The 15,602-nt window shown below is 42.8% G+C and overlaps 1 long non-coding RNA gene across 1 annotated transcript in view; it reads right to left on the reverse strand.

Annotated features, from left to right (window-relative positions):
- Positions 1-10,907: 10,907 nt before the first annotated feature.
- Positions 10,908-15,602, reverse strand: part of LOC142070950 (uncharacterized) — a 99,941-nt gene continuing 95,246 nt past the window's right edge. Inside the window, exon 3 of the long non-coding RNA XR_012666885.1 lies at positions 10,908-13,853. This is a non-coding gene — a long non-coding RNA (uncharacterized LOC142070950). The remainder of the gene's footprint in view (positions 13,854-15,602) is intronic.

Consider the following 15,602-nt stretch of genomic DNA (forward strand, 5'->3'; position numbering starts at 1 on the left):
AATGCTCTGGTGTTCACACTTGAAGTGGTGGGTTTTCTGTGAGATGCTTGACACAGCAGAGGGACAGAGTTTTGAAAAGTTCTTGTCAGGACCCAGGCACAGCGAAAATTAAACATGTCAAGTAAGGATCTAGCTACACCTTTCACAACCAGCTCTGCACCCACAGGTATGTCTACACTAGAGCTGGAAGGTGTAATTTCCAGCTCAAGGAGACATTCCCTTGCTAGCTCTGATTGATATACAATAAATATAGGAGTGCAGGCACCAGGGTGAGAGCAGCAGGAGGGGCTAACTGCCCCGAGCACATACCTCGCACCTTGGATGAGATTGTACTCTGGGTGGCTAGCCCATCCCACTGCTATAGCCCATCCCACTGCTATCCCACTGTTGCCATGGCTATACTTCTATGTTTAGCATGCTAACTTGATCAGAGCTAGTGTGGGTATGTCCCCTCCAGCTGGGAATCTCACCTTCAGCTCAAAATGTAGACATACCCACTGTTACCTTCTACCAATTACAGTGGTTGTTGATGAAAGAAAATTACAGAACAATAATAGGCAACATTGCTTAACATATTGTATATGGGACAGATAGCACTTAACAACTAGCAGGGGGACAGTATTCCCAAAAGCTCTTCTAAGCGCTCGAGTAGACAGTCTTACAAATCACTGTGCACCTCTTGCAAAGTACTAAGCATACAATGTGAATTGAAAGGATTGTAGTAGTGAGTTGAAAGGACTCACTGATGGCTACCCCACTGGAAATGTGGCTCACATGGCTCAAAATACTCGACCAGATGTTCAAAATGCACATCGACATTACTGAACTCCTTCCTGCAGGCACAGAGAAGACCTGGCGATGTTTGAATCACCTCTGAACAAGGGGTGGCGGGTGAAAAGTCAATATGCAGACGTGGGCTATTCTAATTATGCGGACATGTGACTGCCATGAAATACAAAATATGGAATAGCTGTTGGTCTGCTGGCTCCTAGAGGAACCATGCACCATGGAAGAACTTGTCAGGGCCATTCACGCACCCAACAATTGAAAAACCCTATGACTATTGTGGAAGGAAACAAGAAGTAGCTCATGGGAGATACTTAGCATATTACGGGATCCAGCCCAAAATGAGCCACAAAACGTTCAGACCATACACTTTGCAGCCAGGAGTGTGCACACACATGCAACTACTTCATGGGAAAGTGATGCGAGGAAATGTAATGTAAATGCTGTACTCAGCCAATACATTTTACAGTGGCCCTGCTTTTCCTAGGAATGATGCCTCAGGCAACACCTGTGTGGGCTGAAAAGGTAAAAGGTTTAACATTCTCTAAACATCCCTAATCCTGTTTATCAGCTCACTGCTGCTTCTTACTAAACTATGACCTCTCCTTTAAGGATTTAACTCCCCAGATGAGACTTCAAAGCCTCTTCTTGATTGCAGTAGTTAATCTTGTCCAATAAGGGATCAAAAATGATATCATGTGACCAGTCACAACTAACCAAAGTATCTCGTGTTACCACTATGGAGTGTAATAGTAACTATTAGAGGCAGTGGATACTGACCTATGTCATGTGACCTTTAGCATCCTGACCAAAGTCGGGTGACCCAGACCAAGAAATAAAGGTCAGTCTCTAACCAGTACTCCTGTGTGTCAAACCCTTATTTTGCTGAGTATCAAATATTCACAGCGATCAATAGGAGAAAAGAAATTACAAAGAAATGATTGAATTGAATGATTTCAAATATCTCAGTAAATTTCAGTAAATTCAAGGAAATTACAATCCGCTCATGGACACTCTGCAATCAGAAAACTGGTTAGGGTTCTGGAACCTTAACATTCCTTCACTCCTGCAGGAAAGGAACCTCACCAGGAAATCATAGTTATTCAATGGCATTCATTACAGGTGGTTGAAAAATGGGGGGAAGAGAAGGGGAAATCACAAAATTCTGAAATGTTGAAGCTGTCTCTGTTTTGCAGGGTTAGAAACAGAATCCCTTTTTGTTTTGTCTAAATTTTTCCTCTGCCTTTTTTTCAAAATGGTTATAGAAAAATTTCTTTTACCAAAAAACAATAGGTTTTCAGTAGATAATTTATCATAAATCTGGATTTGGGAAACAAAGGATTTCACTAACCATTTTGATAAAATATTTGCTAAAAAAGGGGTTTGAGAAGTTAAAGATTTTTAAAAAGTCAGCTGTTTTTAAGAAAGTTTTTCATTTTGGATAAAAGACTAGTTTCCCACTTTGAAACTTCTGTTTGAAAAAACAAAACAAAACACTTTTGATCAGTCACCCAATAAGGCTGCACATCCCTTGCAGCAATTGGTGGAATTTAAAAGTTTCAGAATTATACATATTTTTAAGTACATTATCTGCTTAACTCTGGATTCACATTTTATATATGTAAAATTGAACCTTGCTTAAATTTAAAGATAGAATTGACCGAGGTCTATTTGCTTTACTAAATTGGTCTTTGTCTACACACACAAACTTGCATTAGTTCATTCTAGGGGTTAGTTCGCTAGTCCAAACCCCTGCATGGTCACTTATTTTGGTTTCAGAGTGACAAATTTCAGTATAGCTGAAACCTGCTCCTAATCAGTTTAAGATGAAATAAAACTGATTTTAAAAAAGTTAAGAGCATCCACACAGCCTTTTGCACTGGCCTAACCACACTGGTTTAAAATCACACCTTTAATTAAACTAAAGCAATTTTGCAGGTAGACAATTCATTGAGAGTTTTGGAGTGCATACAAGTCAAGTTTTTGTTGTGTTGCCAATTCATAGGGCTCTCCTGCTGAGATAAAAAAAAAAAAAAGATTCATAGATTTTTCTCTGAAATACAGGGATGGTATACATTTAAGGGCCAATCCTGCAAACACGCATGCATGAAACTTTACTCATGGTACTTACTTATTTGAATAAATTATGCATGTGCATGAATGTTTTGCAAGATCAGCAACTGTGCAGCATCAGCAATTGTGTGGCAGAAAATGTTGCAGTATTGTGTTTACTTCAGTAAAGTCTCCATGCAGCTTGCTAAAAAATATTATCAGTTTGTACATGAATGTTTATTATGCATTATGCATGAAGAAAATTAGCAGAACTGAGAAGTTATTTTAGTTTTGATTTAAATAATCTAGTGTTACTTGATTTTAAATGAGAATTCAAATGGCAGTGGTACATGGTAGCTATACTTTGCAGTTATAGCATATAGTGCCTTTCACCTGAGAATCTCAAAGCTCTTTCCAATTATTCATTCATTAAATCTCACAGCTCCTCTGTGAAATTAAGTGAACATGGCAAAACGAGAGGAAACAGTAGAAAAATAGTTAAGGCTCAAATCTTCCAAGATATCCACTAAACAATGGTACCTCTATTTTTAGGTGCCTTAGGTGCTAATTCTCTTTTGACATGAATTGTTGTATTTATCTCTGTAACAGAGTTAGATTAAGGTAATCTGAGGCCCAGGGCACACCCTGCTTTGGTGCTCACCATGGTTTAACTCCCAAAGCCCCACCCCCACACCACTGCCTTGCCCCTTCTCCCCCTTCAGAGGGAGGGTAGCAGGTGATTCCCCTCCAACAGAGGCAGGCACAGCAATGTGGCACCTCCAACTCCCTCTCAGGAGTGGCACCAGAAGTCCTCTCTCTGAAGGAGCAGCATAGGCAGCAACAAGGTCCCCTTCTCCTCCATCCCAGAGAGGCAGGGCCAAAGCAGGTAGGCACCCTAGCAGCCAGTGTGGAGAGGTGGGCCGAGTCTGCTGTGCTCTTCTCCTCCTGCCACACACAGAGTCCTCTACTGGGGAAGGGCTGGTGGGGGGGCCCTAAAGCAGTGGTCTTTGGGGTTAACGTACCTTTAAGATGCATGGGGCAGTCCCCTCTTCTTGGGGCTATTGTTTCTGGCTCTCTGCAGACTTAGGCAGATTTCAGTGCGTCACACTTGGGTCACATTTTCAATTTCTATTTCACAATCGTGAATGTGAGAAACTTTGTTTGTTTGTTTGTTTGTTAAATGAAAGCCCTGATTTTGATGTACTCACACAAGTCCAAGGGCTGGAGCCCTAGGTACGGATGTACGGTACCTGTGCCTTAATCCAGCCCTGCAGAACCTCTAAACTTATTCTGGCTAGACCTGTAATCATAATAAGCTTATTACCAGCCCCTTAAAGTAGCCCCTCCTCTGACATATATAGGGAAGTCAGAGCTCCGGATAAGGGATGCACTGCCCCAGTGAGAGCTCTTGAAAACATAGTGCCTGATGCAAGCATGAGGCCTCTAAGGGTATGTCTACACTGCGATTAAAACCTTGCAGCTCCCTTGACAGATGGCTCGGGCTCTCCAGCCTCTGGCTAAGGGGCTGTTTAATTGCCGTGTAGACGTCCAGGCTTGGGCTGGAACCCGAGCTCTCAGACCCTGCGAGGTGGGAGGGTCCCAGAGCTCAGACTGCAGCCTGAGCTACATTGTCTACACTGATATTAAATAGCCCCGTAGCCTAAGTTATGCCAGCCGTGGGTGTCTAACTGCTGTGTAGACATACCCTAAAGGATCAGCGTGCAGAGATGGCCCCATGCTTTGAAATAGGTCACTCTCTTCACACTATCCGTGCTCCAAAGCTGGCCTGGGGGGTGCGGGGAGGAAGTAGGCATGGCCCCACACTCTCCTTTCTCCTCTGAGGAAGCTAACACCACTGTCAGCACTAACCTCAAGTAGCTCATTTCCTCATTCAGGGCTAAGGCCTGACATAATAATATTCAACTCTCTTATGCCACACCTGATGTACCGGTGGCAAAAGCTGCTGTGGCATACGTAGGTGTCTCATTGCATTGCTTCTGGTTTCTGTCTACTGCTCCTTCACATTTCTAAGCAATTGACCTGTTAAGAGGCAGCAGCCATTTTGTTCTCAGGGTGGCCGCAGGCTACACAGAAGGGACGCCCGCACTAGGGCTGATTCTCTAGTGCCCTGGCCCACCTTTTGTATAATCATTTCCACCTTCACAAAATGGGTGCAAGAACACGACCTTTCTGATCTGGGCCAGATGGTCAATCGAGTTCAGCTCCTAATTAGGCCTTGCCTTGACTGGGATGTCAAGGTTTGATATGATCAGATCATGTTAACAAGCCTGAAGCACCTAACACCTTCTAAAACATCACTCAAGCCAAGGCTTGTTGTGCTGTAACATGCACTAAGCAGGTTGAGGTGGGGGGGGGGGCAAGGTTTTAACTCTACCCACTTAGCAGATGCTAAGGTAGAGCTTGCCTTGCCTTGACTAGAGTTTCAGAAACAAGCTAGGCTGGTCATAAGCTAACAGGATCTGACTCTACACACTGGAAGTCAAGACAAAGCCTTAGGCACTTCAATGGAAGTGCCTGGAATCACTCAATGGGAGCTTCTTGGGGGGATGAGAGTTTTTGAAAAGCTAGCTCCAGTTGTGGGGGTAGCACTAGAAGACCTAGCCCTTGTGCTCGCACTTTATTAAAAGCTAATTTCATATTTATTCTCTGCAAGTTAAAATGATTTATAGGAGAAAAAACAATAAATGACTTTCCCCTTACTGGAATCCTTATAGCCTCAATAAAAATCCATGCTACTTTTCTCATCTCGATGCCCTCCCTGTGTTTACAACCGCTCCTGACCCCCGGTGCTCAGACTTATATTTCAAAGCACAACACATGTTGAGAATTTCCTGACCTGACATGTAAGGATGTGGGCATGGCTGCAAAGAAAGGCAGCGCAAGGATGGTGGATCTGCTATTAACGTAATGTACTGTTGCTTGGGGAAAGTTTTGCAGCCAGATTGCAACCTTGTTTCAATTCAAAAGGTGAACGATAACATTAAAAAAATATATAGGAGGGAGACTGGAGTAGGGCAACGACTGAGTGACAGCATGAAAATGAAAGGAAACAGGCAGGCTGTATTCTTTCCCTTTGCTTTTGCTAGACTCTTTATTTACTTATTTCTCATCAATTAATTAGCTGTGCTGCAGAAACACTAGCTCCCAAACAGCTTGCCACTTGTGTTCAAAGTAAATACCCAGTAGACACAAAGTAATTAAAAATGTAAATAATACTAGCATCAAATGCTAGTTTATGTGTCAGTAGAAAGGACATTGCAGGACTAGGGGGAAGAAAAAAGAACGCTGGTCTAAATGCTCCTGCAATACTGACTGTGTATAGTGGTCTCAGGATAATACATCTATTTAATCTACCGACCAATCATTGTATTATCTAGCTGCCGGTCACCACTAATATTTACATTAGTCATCTTCTGAAAAAAGCACAGTCATCATTGTCATAGGAATGATAATAATAACGGTCATGGACAGAGAAGGAAGATGGCCCAGCAGCTGGGGCTCTAGCCTAGAACTTGGAAGACCTGGAGTCAAATATGTGCTCTGCCACCGACTTCTTGTTTGACCTTTGTCAAGTTGCTTGACTTCGGTCCCCATCTAAAATGGGGGTAGCAGTAGCTCAGTACCTCAAAAGGGTGCCAGGAGGTGCTCAGATACTGCAGTAATGGGGGCATTGTAAATACTTAAGAGAAATAGATTAACATAAAGAGAGAGGGGAAATATATATTCTAAATGTAACGTACCTTTTCACAAAATAAACTAGCGCTGGTTCTGCAAATGCTTGTGCCCGTTCAAAGTTTTATTCACATGAGTTAATTTGACTTCCATGGGATTTTACATAGGAGTAGAGGGAAGTGCACATTTGCAGGACTGGGGTCATTGTTAGGAATTTGTGTGTTGACAATAGTTCTCATTTCAGAGAGACACTGATTCTCTGTCATTTCCAGCATTTTATGGAAAGAGCTGAAATAAAAACGGACACCGCAGAGTTTGTTGCAGGTGAATGTCAGCTCTCAGCCCTGCAACTCCCTGTAACATTAGTGAAAAATGAAACCTACAGGCTTATTAAGGATGATAGGCTAGTGTGTGATATGGCCTCTATCAGACTAAGTGAGCAAAGTACATCTGCAGTTTTGGGTTTGACTTGAAAAGGACATGATTTAAGATTAAGGGATGGACTATGCACATTTATACCAAATGGTATCGAGCTGCATTGAGCAGTAAGGACCAGAATGAGGGATGATTCTGGGAGTCACATATCGTCCCTTGCTCTCAGGTGGAATTAATTGTGATATTCCCCTCCACAAGGCACAGCTTATTTCGCTCTTCGTGCCAACCCATGGCTCTGCTCACTCTCCACACCTCCGTGGAAGATTTGGTTAGATTCTTAAAAGGGGTTCTGAAACTTCATTGTACTGGGGCCCCCTTCTGACAACAAAAATTACTTCACGATCCCAGGAGGGGGGGACCAAAGCCTGAGCCAGCTCAAGCCCTGCCGCCCCACGCAAGGTGGGTCAAAGCTGAAGCCCTAGGGCTTCAACCCCAGGCAAGGGGCCTGTAAACTGAGACCTGGGCAGTGGGGCTCGGGCTTCAGCTTAGGCCCCAGGCCCCAGCAAGTCCAGACCCACTTTGGCATCCCAACCCACAGCGTGAGAACCACTGGGCTACAGGGAGATTAATGCTCAGAACAGCCAGGTAAGATACGCTTCCAATCTAGCCCATCGTGCTGAAATAAAAGACTCATGCTATATTCATTTAACCCTGGAAAGATGATTCAGAACAAGGAGCAATGGTTTGAAGTTGCAGTGGGGGAGGTCTAGGTTGGATATTAGGAAACACTATTTCACTAGGAGGGTGGTGAAGCACTAGAATGGGTTACCCAGGGAGGTGGTGGAATCTCCATCCTTAGAGGTTTTTAAGACCTGGCTTGACACAGCCTTGGCTGGGTTGATTTAGTTGGAGTTGGTCCTGCTTTGAGCAGGGGGTTGGATTAGATGACCTCCTGAGGTCTCTTCCAACCCTGATGTTCTATGATTCTATGATATAAAGTTGCTGAATAGAGTAAGACACATTTATTGATGTAGCAGATGTCATTTTTCAGTGAAAGGCTGCAAAGGGTCTCCTGACCACAAAGATCCCACTGCATTTTTTTTGAAGAGGAGGGGTGCATCTCCATCCTGGCCAGATTCCAATACAGATATTGCACCCTGGCCTACCTAAATTCTCCTGACAGTTTCGAATGGAGAAGCTATTGTTTACATTGGAGGGAATCCTGCCAAAGTAGACAAGACGTGCGTGGCCAGATCTGTGGGATTCCACAGCCTGTAGAGATGCTGGGGAACCTCTCTGTGCTTGCTACAGAACCCTGAGGGGGCTGCCACAGCCCCTGCTCTTCCAGCGCACTGCCCTTGCCTCTTCCACAATGGATCCACAGAACGATGAATCCACAGGGTCTGTTCATCCCACTCCCCATTCCGCCCCACTCCCATAATCCCCTGCATGCTAGAAAGCAGGGACCCAGACAGACCTCTGTTCCCTGGCACATGGCATTGGGGAGGTATAATTTACAGACCCATTTCACGAGGACAGGGAGGATTTACCACCCTCTGCAGGGACTTCTACTGAGCAGAACTTCACTTGCTCACCATGTCTCTGGCTCCCTGCACCCCCAGTAGAGGAAACCCTGATTTGACCCTTTCTGTCCTAAATGGCTGTGCAGCGTAGCTGGGGCCATACCACCAAGGAGATGGCTGTATTTTCCTGCTGGATGTAGAGGACCCTGTGAAATGTATGGTGTACTGATCCCATGGAGCACACTGGGGATTTGGTTCTTTGGAATAAAAAGTGCTATAAAAACCAAATTGATTTATTAATTATTATTAGTTTATCATTAAAGTAGTTGGACATGTTCCGGTAAGATTTGATATAAACATTAAAATATTTTTTAAATAGCCGTTTATTTTTCCAGCACAGGATTATTTTTGTGAAATTGCACCAAATGGCAGCAAAATTATTTTTAAACCTCTTTTCATTTTATCAGAGCCTATCTCAAACTCTAGGCACTTCCCTTCCTTTAAAACAAATACCTTTTAATTTACAATTGCAGAATGCCATTCTTGGATTACCCATGTGTATAATAAAGCTGGCTTCTAAATAACAATAGACCCAACATAACTCCAGTCTGTCCCATCCCATTCACCTCTACAAAAGATCAATTCTTTAAGATGTTGAGCGTCTGTAAATTCCATTGTAAATTCCATCTGTAAATTCCATTCAGCAACTTGCAGCATGGTTCTTAAGGCAGGAGCAGGTTTTTGTTGTTGTTGTTAGTTTTTTTGCAGGGGGTACCTACAGTGCCTAGCAGAGTGGGGCTCAATTCCTGGTTGGGGCTGCTAAGCATTACTGCAATACAAATTAATAATAAATATTAATAATTGTTATTTTTATTATTATTTATTGATGTCTTATATGCTTACAAGGAAAAAAAAAGGATTTGTAGCATGTCTGGGAGGTTAATAAATCCGTCCCTTAAAGATATCTTCTTAATGCAATCCTATGTTAGTATTCTGATCAGGAATTAGAAAAGATATTTGACAAAAGCTTTATTCAGTATATGAAGGGGTTTTGCATCATTATCTTCCTTATGCTATAGTAATATTTCCAAAACTGAGGATGTTGAATATGTAAGTGTCTTTGTTCTGCCAAACATACACAAAAAGGCTTTTAACGCTCTTAGCTTGTTTGCAAAGTGCATCGTCGGATGAATACTACCGTAATAACCTGAGAATGTCCCATTATAGAGCTTTATTGGTACAAAACTACTGTTGCCCATTTGGTCATTTTTGACAGTGCTTTTGAGGAAAAGGCAATATTACATAGCTTTACATATCGATTGAAAAAGTCAAATACGAATCTCCATGGAAGATATGACTGCTATTCACATGTATTAGTAAAAGAGACCTGCTGTCTCTTTAAATTAATAAAGGGTCAATGATTTGAATAAGAGGTGCACCTGCTTATAGCCTGTCTGAATTATTCCCCAATATACATCATCTGAATGCTGAATTTCTCTGTTGGGACTCAATAGAAAGATGATTAGGCTTCTTGTTGGAAGATGAAATGACATGTTTAGTGACTTATACACATGTAAAACCTTTCTTCTCCCCCTTTGACAACAGCATTCTTACTCTTCCCTTCAGTTTCTTCCCAGTGCTGTTTATATGCCATATTACAGTCTCTAATTTCCTTTTATCTTTTCTTTATTTTGCAATGTCTCAGTACATGTCTCTTTAAGACAAGTTAATTTAGTCAATTACTCCAGTTTGGTTTCAGATAAGATCTTTAATTTATCCAGGCCCCTCTTTGTTCTTTCTAGGATCCTCTTTTCCATTAATTTCATGAAACAGTCTAATTCTCCATTTTTAGGGAAAAGCTAATTTCACTCACTTGCGCACACAAATGTCCACGTTCATTTTCTCCTATTGCGTGTTTTCCTTAAAGTGCACCATGTAGGGATTTTTCAGATTCTTATATACTTGTAGTAGCCCTGCTATCCTAGGGCAGGAGCAGAGGTACAAAGGGTGGGATCCTCACAGGCCCTACAGCTCTGTTATGTCAGGTAAAAGGACCAGAGTGCCACAAAAGGGCTGTAAAAGCCTTATATCCAGCTGCAGGAGGACTCCCTCGCCACACACATTGCTGAAGACAGCCGTATGACTGGCCCTCAAGGACCCCCACCACAAACCCTGGTGTACCCTGAAGCTGGAACTGGGAAGGGAGGGACAAGAAAGGGGTGGGACCGGAGCATGCAGTGCTTCAGAGAGGTTCCAGGCAATGTTGTAGTCTGCGGGTCAGACCCTAGCAGGCAGCTGTAATTTACACAGGCCCAGTCTAAGCTATACTGTGGGCCTCTCTAGCCTAGGATCAAGAAGGCACAAAGGTGGCGTAAAACGTCCATTAACTCCCTCCCTGAGTTGCAGGTGTATTGAGGCACAGAGTTATGTTCACAGTATACACACAGAGAAGTTGAATAAAAACAAATACTCTTGCTGGAAGGTTGCAACATAATGTTACTTTATTTCTTAGAATTCAGAACAATCACACACAAGAACCTGAAAACAGAGAGATGAAGCATGCTGCTCCCTGGGGCAGGAGGCGCAGCTCACCCCTCCTTACTTTTAGGCTTTCTGTATGCAGACTGCCTGCTGCTAGGCCCATATCTCACAGTTCCCTACAGAGCCCCTAGCCTCCAAGCAGGGCCAGGAAAGCTATTGCAATTTAAAGTGACAACTTGGGGGGTTTAGCACAGTTTTCAATACACCACACACAGCACAGGATCTTACCCTAGGTTCTACTCCCTGCTCAGCCACAGACTCAGTATGCTGACTTAGGCAACTGACTTTACTCTTCCTGTGCCTCAGTTTCCCCATCTGTATAGTGGGAATAATAAAACCTTTGTAAAACTTCTGGAGCTCTATGGATGAAAAGCATGCAGTGGGCGTTCTGTGACTGCTGCGTGCTATATGATTGTTGCACTGTCACCTTGTCCTCCCCCTTGTGCTTTTGGTTCCTTCTCCTGTTGTTTCTCCTTACATTTCAACAATAAGATCTTTTGGACAGGGATTTTCAATTTTACTACAGCACCTACCAGAGTGGGGCCCTGATCCTTGATTGGAGACTCCAGGAGCTGCCACACTATCAAACATATAAGTTCAAAGCATTGAGATTTTATACTAGAGAAGGATGCTCTTCACCGACAGCTCGAAGTATGGCAACTCACCTCGTACTTTGTTCCAGCCATGATTCTCTTTTGCTATCATCTCCGTGTAAGAAGAAGGAACTGATCACCAAAAATATCAAAACCAACATATGAGACTGAAGCCTGCTTCGAGAGACTACTCAGCTGTAATGCAAACAGACTTTAGAAAATTCAGGCCAGCTCCTCAGCTGGTGCATAGAGGCATAGCTCTATTCAAGCAAAAGAGAGTTATGCTGATTTATGCCAGCAGAGAATCTGCCTCATCAAGCTCAGTGTGTGGCCCATAACTTGCCAAAGTCAAACCCACTTTTACAGAAGACACTTCAAAAAGCACCTGCTTGTAGAATCTCGCCAATGAGAACTGCATTTGTGAAGATAACCCCATCACAGTGGACTCACATTTGGAATAATATTTACATATTCAATTTTTCTATCACAAACTGCTCTATCAACTGTTACATTCCCATAACCGTGAACATAAATGAGTGCAGACTTTAAATGGACAACCCTTAACCTATGCTGAAGTTATTATACAACATCCTTCAAATTCTGCATGTTTCCATGTGATCAAATGGTTCTTTCTTGTAATTTTTTTGTCTTTCACACTAATTATTAAACTTTAATTACCCATTATGGGTAATTATTAATATATATTAATCATTATTGTCATTATTCATGGGTTATTTTTAAAGGAACTACACTTCATTAGAAGGAAAAAACCTCATTACATTAAATGGTCATTTATATGTTATTTGTGGCAATGTATTTCTAAAACAAATGTCTTAGTTTATTTTCCTATTACATTTTTATGCTCATAAATAATGATATAACACTCATTATTCCTCTCAATTTCATTTTTACTACTGCCATTCCCTTTTTGTCAGTTTAATAGGCATCCTCACCATGGAAATAAAGGTTATACATATAAAACAAGCTAAAGTTTGGAAAATTAATGTTTTTTTCCTCCCATGTTTGCCATAAAAGTTGTTGCTTTTATCTACATTTCCAATAAGGCATATAAAGATGGGGGCCTACATCTGAAAAATAAATCACTCAGGATTTTGTGTACTCTAAATATTTGGAATCCAACATGAGACACCTTAAATGGTCCTGATTTTCAGAAAGTGCTGAGCACCTGGGGCTATATTTTTAAAGGTATTTATGTGCCTCAAGATGCAGAGAGACATCTAGTGGGATTTTCCAAAGCTCCTAGTCTCCTAATTCTCACTGATGTCAGTGGAAGTTAGATGTCCAGGCATTTTGAAACCCGCACTAGGTGCTTATATACTTCTCTGGGTGCCTAAATACATTTAAAAACTGGCCTTTGGCCTTATGAAACTTAGACCCCTTTAAAGAGGCTCAAGTTAGGGACCCAAAAATTGAAGCATAGCTAATCCCTTTTGAAAATTTAGGCGATGCATTTTTACAGGCACCTTTTTTAGTGGTCATTGACGGTAACCAGCACAAAGGGGCCCTAATTTTTATTGAGACCGCCAAGGTTTTTCAAAATTCATCCTGCCTTTTTTATTGAAAAAATCAACATTTGGAAAATTTCAACCAGCTCTACAAATAATAATTCCATCCTAATAATAGTCACCCACCATCTCCATCGACTTGATTATCTCCTCCTGTGGAAGAGGCCTACTTGACTCTTGATTTGAAGAGGCCTATTGCTCTCAGCACATCTTTCCCAGTCCATCCTCAAGGGGGAGCAGTTTCTAACCCCATGCTGAGTGAGTGACGGGAGAAGATGGGAAAGCCCCATCGAGCCTAGGCTGCAATGTTGATTATCCCACAGTGTTAATGAAGAGTACTGGTTCTTCTCTGGTGCTCCTTTGAAATCCCTCTTCTCTGGCTGTCCCTCCCTTCTCCTCCTCTCCTCCACCCTCATTCCTTCACTTAATTCTCCTTTGCAGGGAAGATTGCGGAGAGGGTGAAAAGTACAGAAGGGGAGTTAATGCAACTTGGAACATCATTGACTTCCGGGTAGACTTCCAATGCGACAGAACCATTTTCTGTGCCCTTAGCTGCCATGCTTCTCTGGCTCTTAAAGTGTTTATTTCCAGGTGATGACTTAAGAGCCAGGTACAGCAGCTGTGTCCTCCCATCTGTCAGCGAGGTAGGGATCAAGAATGGTTAGGAAGGAATCTTCACTGGGTTATGGACACGGTATCTTTGGCTTTAAAAGAACTGGACCTCTGAATGATCTTGATCAACCACCAGGGCTGAAAGGGGCATTCTGGGAAGAGAAAGAGAGAGACCAGTTAGGACAGATTTAAAATAAATAATTAGACTGCAATAAAAATGTACCTGTTCTGATGTGGGGATAAGGAGCCAGAACCGCAGCTGGTGTAAAGCAGCATAGGTCCATTGGCTTCAGTGAGGTAACACCAATTTACATCAGCTGAGGATCTGGCTCCAAAAACAAATATATAAAGGGGTGGGAGCAGAAAGCATAATAGGGCCCTGTTCTTGGATAGCCCTTTGCAACTACCATGAACATGAACATGATTAGAATATAATCATGGAATCATAGACTATCAGGGTTGGAAGGGACCTCAGGAGGTCATCTAGTCCAACCCCCTGCTCAAAGCCCCACATGACAAGAAGGAGGTGAAAAAATTGGAAAGCGTCCAGCGGAGGGCAACAAAAAGGATTAATAATGGTTCATTTTTAATATGATGAACAAACTAGAAAACACAAAGAAGTTTTTGCCAGGCTTGGTCCATATAGTCCGGTATATTGTCTCTGGCAATATCCAATAACCAGATGTTTCTGAGGAAGACACAAGAAACCCTGCAGTAGGTAGCTATGGAATAACCTGCCCCATGGGTAAGTTTCCTAACCTCCATTAGCTACAGTCTTGAGGCATGAGCATTTATATCCTTTCATAAAAAGAAAAGGAGAAAAGCTTTCATGAAAGCTTATGCTCAAATAAATTTGTTAGTCTCTAAGGTGCCACAAGTCCTCCTTTTTCTTTTTGCGGATACAGACTAACACGGCTGCTACTCTGAAATCTATATCCTTTCATGTATTCCTTTTTAATGGTGGCTGATCAACCAAAAGCGCCTAAATGGGACCAGTTAATGGGAAGCCATTTTCCCCATCATACATAGTAATAATTGGAAATATTTATTCCCAATAACCCAAGACTGTATCATTTTTAAGGTTAATGGCAAAACAGCCTGTCGTACCCTTCGCTTGTAAGGCCAGAGCATTGGGTCACAGCCAAAACCTTAAGAAGTATTTTTCTTGGAAAAGTCAAGTACAGCTGTCAATCCAGGACAGAAAGGTACTTCCTGCTCCATATTTTCCATGTTCAGACCTCATTCCACACTCCATTGAAAATCTTTTTTTCAGTGTCATAGGATGCTGGGGCTCTTGGAGAGGTGAACTGGGGCTGTCAGAATGACAGTGTGGAGTAACTGGAAAAATTCTGGAGCCCAGTGTGATTCTTTCAATCAGCAACCGGAGCTGCTGGCTGATGTGTCTTAATCTGCAAGATACATGGTAAGCCCAGCTAGGGGGATATGTCACCAAAAAAAAAAAAAGAAAAAAAAAAGGCAAGCCTTCAGAGACATTCAGCATGAAGCATGTGGGTGAATAATTCACAAATCACGTACACTCTAATCCTGCAAATGTTTGTGTGCGTGAATCACTTTACCCACGAGTAGTTCCATTCGTAAGCGCCAACTCTGTGGGTGCACCGGGGCTGGAGCACCCACAGGGAAAAATTAGTGGGTGCTCTGCACCCACCGGCAGCCAAGCTCCCTTCCCCGACCCCCACCCCACCCCACCTCACCTCCTCCTCGCCTCCGCCTCCTCCCCTGAGCCACCGCGTCCTCTCTCCTCCACCTACCTCCCTGCGCTTACTGCCACCAAACAGCTGTAGCAAGCTCTGGGAGGGAGGGGAGAGGAGCGGGAAGGTGGAGCGCTCAGGGGAGGAGGCCGGGAAGAGGCGGTGCTGGGGCGGGGATTTGGGGAAGGA

This window comes from Caretta caretta, chromosome 1, assembly GCF_965140235.1.
Source record: "Caretta caretta isolate rCarCar2 chromosome 1, rCarCar1.hap1, whole genome shotgun sequence".
NCBI classification, from domain to species: domain Eukaryota; kingdom Metazoa; phylum Chordata; order Testudines; family Cheloniidae; genus Caretta; species Caretta caretta.